We start from the raw sequence: 7,202 nt of genomic DNA, 5'->3' as shown, positions 1-7,202 counted from the left end.
AGCCGCAGATTTCTTCATATTGAAGCAAAAAATTAAAACCTCCCGCAAATGACGAGAATTTGGCTCGTAAACTGACATTTTCAATCGAGAATAACTTTATGATGCAGACACAAATCGACTAATGTTTCTATGGGGTTATGTTGACAGATGCCCAAGTTTATTGTATGACGTCTATGATCTATTTATTTCGACCACCACTTACCGCTAAAATCATCTATAGGAAAATGGCGGAAGCAAAGTTGTACACCTAAATTTTCGGAAAAAATTTAAAAAAACAATTCTTTCCGTGTAACTTTACTATCATACGAACCTCGAACGCCCTAGACTGAACGCAATATATGCAAGAAGTGCGATGTTGCCACATGTTCGCTGATTGCCCCCTTCAGTCACATTCATATGACAAATAAAATCGAAAATTGCATTCCTTTCATGGCTCTATTTTCCAATGGTAAAAAATTATGGAATTTTTGTATAATATCCGTTTTAAGTTTCTCTATCATATAATCGTTTTTAATATCTCATTACTAATTTAGACCCTATATAAAAATAAACGCGATATTTTCATGAACTTTGTAGAGACGACACATATAAAATATGCAGTTTTTAATTACTCATATCTCAGTATTGAAATGGTCAATGTCATTATAATTGCAAGCGTATTAATGTCATCCAGTACAATATATAATTTAAAATTCAAGTCAGTTCTGAATACTTTCAATTCGCGAGTGTAACCTTAAATGATAGTATATCTAATTTTAAAAAAATAGAATCTATTTTTGTATATTTGTCATCAAATTAAAATCCAATAAATAAAAATTATATTTACAAGGGGAACATTATATGACGGAGTCGAAGATTTTGATGCACTTTTTATAGGCTATTTCTGAGTGAAAAAAATGATACGCCCTGCAAATTTTTATAGGTTTGGAAATTTTCCTGGGTTTGTTCTAACCATGGATACCCGTGGTAAATTCAACTGATCCCCATAGGAGAAGATTCTTATTTTGCTGCAAACTCACATAAGTTTTTTTATGAGTTCCTATAAAGGATTCTGATACTAGACTATAAGATTCTGGCTGTGTTTCAAAATTTACTGCCAGTACTGAAAATTTATAGTTTTCGTTATGTGCACTATAGATTTTCAATATTGACAATAAATTTTGGAAGTCTCTATAGAAGCTTGTATAGTGTAAACAATTAATGACAACAGAGAAAAATATCAGAACGTTTCTCGTTTCGAACCTGGTCTCTTTTCCAAGTTGGTAGACTTCTATCTTGCCACTGATCTACATAATCCTGACGTTAATAACTTCTCTGTTGTATTTCCAATAAATTTCTTAAATAGATACCTACATGATTTACAGTATGTATATATAGGATAATATAGGAAATTTTTCTACAAAGTTTTACATAGAAATCTATGACATCTAGTTCACGAAAAGAGGGAGAGAGCTCCTATAAAATCGCATGGGAAAAAGAATAATACATGTTAATGAAATCCTAAATGATATATAGGATGTCCCGTATTTGGGATTATTTTTGTGTGCATATAAAGCAGATTAAATTGAGTTGAAAAATCCTGTATCATTTTGTAATTTTCACAATAGTTAGTTTTTAAAAATTGCCGAAGCGGGTAAAATCGATGCATAAGACAATTTTAAGATATTTTTCAGAGTTCTTTATGACATATATTAAAGATATTTTTCAAAGAACTTTTAAAGATACCTTAAAGTTGTCTAATGTGTCAATTTTAGACATTCATTAGATAAAAATTGCAAAATGATATAGGTCCTTCCGGTTCAGTTTAATCCGTTCTATCTGCAAAAATAGTTTCAAACATTTTGAGATATCCTGTATAGTCCTTATAATTTATATTAGAATGTACACAAAATGCTATAACAGTAGCCGACTGATGTAATTCCACGTAAAAATCTAAGATAATTTTTCCATAACTCGAAAAACTGAAAGTCATGTGATAAACAAGATATTAATATGTTTGATGATTCAAAAAAGTCATAAATATATATTTTCTTTATGGCAGATTTTTTTTTATCCGATGTGGAACTTCATTTATTAACTATTATCTTCCCAGTTTTGGGCTTCTATTGGCACTACTAGTACTAGTTTTGGGCTTTCCAGTTTTAGAAGTTACGAATTATTCTCTCAAGTTGATATGGGTATCCATTGGAATGCCTCATGAGGATTAAATACCTATGACGTATAGGAACATGTAGGTGCACATAAGACAAAGGAGATATGCATACGTCATCCTATGGTAGCCTATAGACATTTTCAATCTCCATGGGGCACCTCTTCTTTGTCTTACGTACGTCTACATGTTACTATACATTAAATGGTATCCTATAGACTAGAGCCTTCCAAATGGTCACGTAATCGTATCCCCCCCATCAAGATTTCAATGGTAAGCAGCCCTTTCTTAATTTTATCCCTTCCAACATTACCTTTCAGTCTTCTCGCCACACGCGTTTAAAGCTGTCGCAAGCAAGTATGCAAGTATGCAAATATAATTCTTAGGATTAATAGAGATCTCAAACTAAAATAAAATAAATCATAAATATGATTTCTTTTGCTTTTATTTTTTTCTCTATATGTATTTATCTTTCAATGAAACCGCGCCAATGCCTGACTGTTATATGAAATGATACGCCGCGTCACCGCGCCGGTGCACAGCCACGAATAGAGGAGAAGCATTGGACTCATGGGGAGGACTCATAAGCATAAGTGAGAGGCAAGGGGATTAAGAGTCCGATTTGAAAGGCTCTGCTATAGATCTTTTAGTTCTCATGGGGCATCTGTTCACATTCCTGTACTTCTATTACACTATTTGCATTTCTACGTATGTCCTATGTATACCTATGCATGTTACGTAAATCCTATAGATAACTATGCAAACTCCTACAGAATCTTATAGTCTTCTATAGGAACTCATAAAAAAATTCATGGGAATTTATAGCAGGGCGTGTCCGGCTGTTTTAGTCATTGGCCCATAGTTTCGAAGAAATCGATTTTTTAAATAATTATTAATAATAATTTGAAAAACGTACTGTATAATGAAAATATCATTATCTTCATAAATTTCATTTAATGCTTGTTTTAATTACTTTTTGATTGTAATGAAATTTTATGAAATTACATATTAGTATTATAGATAATTAAACACATATTTATGGAATATTTATTATGACCATCGTTATCATTGTCGTTGTCATTATTCACATGAATGCATAAACAAAATTGTAATAAAAATTATTATGATTTCTGATAAAATTAGAAATTAGAAATTATGATTAGGAACAAGTAAGTATATATGTTTGTAATCTTGTTTTGAAAATTCGATTTATTAATAATAATTTATTAATCGATTTAATAATAATAGAAAATAATCGTGTTTTGTAGACGGACATTGTAAACGGGATGATATAAATCATAAAAACAAGAAAAACATAAATATTTATCGCATAAATATTTATTGCATTGTGAATATTTTACGAATTTTTGTTGCAGACACAATAAGTTTTTCTAATATTTGGTGGAAAGCAGATTTGATTGACATTATGGAAATAGCTTCTTTCAGAAATCAAGTGCGGCAAGTAAATCTCAACAGATTCCCATGTCTGAAGTGTATATAAACATCAGTTAGCTGATTAGCTAAAATAAAAAATAGAATAAAAAACGGGCAATTAAGAGCCTTAACACGTGGTAATTGGTGCGAATATCACTTACACATATATTTCGATTGTATCTACTGATCTATTACATAAAATAAAAAAACTGAACATTTCGGTTATATTCAAGCCATCTTCAACAGTCTCCAATCATAATAATAATAATTGTTCAATCTAATGTTCATACTGTAGTAGAAATCAAGTGCAGCAAGTAAATCTCAACAGATTCCCATGTGAGATGTATATAAACGTCAATTAGTTGATTAGCTAAGTGCGAGCTAAATCAGAAATAATCATTAAAAAGATAGTTACTAAAAAAGAAAGATAAAAATTTTAAAAAGACTTACCTACTGCAAACTTATGCATAAATGCACAATATTATAATTAAGTAAATTGAAAAAAACAGATAAAATTAAATTAAATTTCTTAAAAGAAACATAAGTTCGTAGTGTCAAAGCAGAGTCGACTAATGTAAGAGAACATTAAGAAGTAAATATTCTAAGAAAGAAAAAGAAGAAAGACAATTTAACATTATGATTTTTGTCTTTCTTCAGTTTGAACAAACTTGAATTATTAAAGCACAAAAAGATGTTCTCATGAAAGAAATATTATATATGAATAAGAATAAGAATAAATATATGAATAAGAATATAATTAAATCAATAGCATTAAATAAAATTTATAATTAAAGATACTGATATTTTCATTATACAATACGTTTTTCAAATACGTTATTACAATAATTATTTAAAAAAATCGATTTCTTCGAAACTATGGACCAATAGTGAAACGGCCAGAAATGTGTCATTTTTTTCGTTCAAGAACAGCCTATAAAAAGAGTATCAAAATCCCTGACCCCATCACTGATGTTCCCTTTGTTAATTTGAATGATACGTATCTAGTATATGATTTGATATAAATAATGGATGCTAAATTATAATCTTTAAAAATTATTACCTTGCTCAATCCAAATCATATATAAATCTTGAACAAAATTCTGTTGTATAAAATTAAAAAATGAAATCCAAATTGCGTTATCTTTTCAACCCAAGAGTTATCATAGAGAATAAAAAAAACGTAATAGAACAAAATAAAAAAATTTTAATAAAAATATCAAAAAAATATCAATGCAATAATAATGAATTAACAGGCTATTTGAGTCGCGCTGGATATTATTTGCGAAACTTTGTCATTATAATAATAATTTATTATAATATTCTTGAGGCTTCACGGATGCTTATAAAGATTATATAGTGAGTATTAGGCTCGCCCTGATGAAATGGACTGCAAGGTTCACGAAACGTTGACATTCCAAGAATGGATCTGGACACGGAGGAAACCCGCGAAAGGCATAATCTTTATAATAATTTATTATTATATTAATACATTATATTAATATGTTTCTTTTTTAATTTGGTCATCTTCAGTGATCTTATTCTAATTAATTCTATTAAATACTTAATGATTTATATCCACTTTCTTAAATACATACATATTGTTACGTCCTTGAGAATTTGGTCAAGGAGACAATGAGGAAAAACGGTTAGACTCAATCTCACAGGTATACGTACAGAAGTGAATACCTGTGAGTCGTACATACCTTTTCGGTCTCGGAGTATGAGTCAATATCCTGAAAGAACACTATGACATTTGTTCCAATGGACAGTACGAATGTCGGTTCTACTTTTTCAAGGAACTTAATCCTTTTAATCCGGGACTGGATCTCATGCGATCTCAGGTATTAGAGAGCTAGGAAATGCGAGTGATAATTTAAAATAAATGGAAGCTGGCAATCTTCATTTATAATATAAAACTTATATTTATTGAAAGAAAATATTATGGTTCACATAGAACTTATATGTATAGGTGTCTCATAAGATGGGTACTCCCACATTGGGGGTGGAGAATGGATCAAAGGGAACAAAAAATTCTTATACTATTTTGAGATACTCGCTATAGTTTTCGAATTAGAAAAGGAAATGTCTAAGCCAATATGCGATTAAGCCGCGCCGCGCGAATTCGTAGGACGGCCCACTCGAGCGGCGGCGGCGGCGGCGCGCAGGGAAAGGGAAGTAGTGCTTCGTTGCCTAGCATGGTTCTATGTGTTTCGCCGTATCGCGCCTACATTATCCAAAAATGTTATTTTAGCTTTTCCTTATACATTTCTTATCATTATAAATCGTGTTATTTAGCCCGATTAAATACGTTTTAACACAATTATAGATATGTTAAGCGATATAATTAATTAGAGAATTATGCAAAGCGTATGCTAATCGTCGCGATACCTTTCTGCTTGCTTTATTATACGATGTTTCTATTTAATTACGCTTCGAGACACATTTCGTCGCGTCGTTTTATGCTATATATTTAGTCGGAATTTTATTTTTTGACATGTTAATGCATGTATACTGAAATTATAGTATAAGCTCGCGTAGATAGTCGCTACATAAATCCAGATATATTATTTCATGTACAATGACACATTTGACTGAGGTTTTTTTTTCATATGTTTCTTACTGTTTAACAAATTTAATTGTACATCATTAGAAACGTTCTTAAATTTTATTAATCTTTAATGTTCACTGATGAATAATATTTAAATTTTCTGTCATTAAAAAGATTATTTTTATGTATACGTTAATGAGATGTTTAAGTTTGTAGTAACTGAAAATTGAAATGTATTGAAAAACACTAATTGAAAATTGTTTTAGTTTATTTTCATTCAACTATCCAACAAATTTAATGCCCATATTCATTACATTAAAAAAATCTGTAACTTACAAGGAAAGGGACTCAACTGCTGCTCTCCGATTTTAATGAGCAGTATGTTATAGATAATAAATAATTTTTTATAATAAAAGTATTTAATCATGCTAAATAACGCGATTTATAATGATAAGAAATATATAAGGAAAAATTTGAGGCTATCCACGAATCGATCCAATTTTTTACTTCTTCATAAGACAGGAAGTGCTGGTCAGCCAGGCCATGTACCATTGATTGAAACAAGTGATAGAGGGAGCAACGTCTGGAGAATACGGCGGGTGGGGTAAGACTTTCCATTTCAATGTTTCCAAGTATGTCTTGACCACTTTCGCAACATGGGGTCGAGCATTGTCATGCTGCAAAATCACTTTATCGTGTCTCTCGTTGTATTGCGGCCGTTTGTCTTTCAATGCTCGGCTCAAACGCATCAATTGCGTTCGATACCTTCAGCTAAAATAACATTTTTGGATAATGTAGGCGCGATGCGGCGAAATACATAGAACCGCCATGCCAGGATGTGCTAGGCAACGAAGCGCTACTTCCCTCTCCCTGCGCACCGCCGCCGCCGCCGCCGCTCGAGTGGACCGTCCTACGAATTCGCGCGGCGCGACTTAATCGCATATTGGCTTAGACATTTTCTTTTCTAATTCGAAAACTATACCGAGTATCTCAAAATAGTATAAGAATTTTTGTTCTCTTTGATCCATTCTCCATCCCCAATGTGGCTCCTATCCATCTTATGAAACACCC

Source organism: Atta cephalotes (genome assembly GCF_000143395.1).
Source record: "Atta cephalotes unplaced genomic scaffold scaffold00026, whole genome shotgun sequence".
NCBI classification, from domain to species: Eukaryota; Metazoa; Arthropoda; class Insecta; order Hymenoptera; family Formicidae; genus Atta; species Atta cephalotes.
The sequence above is the reverse complement of the archived record's forward strand: the minus strand, read 5'-3'. Positions refer to the sequence as shown.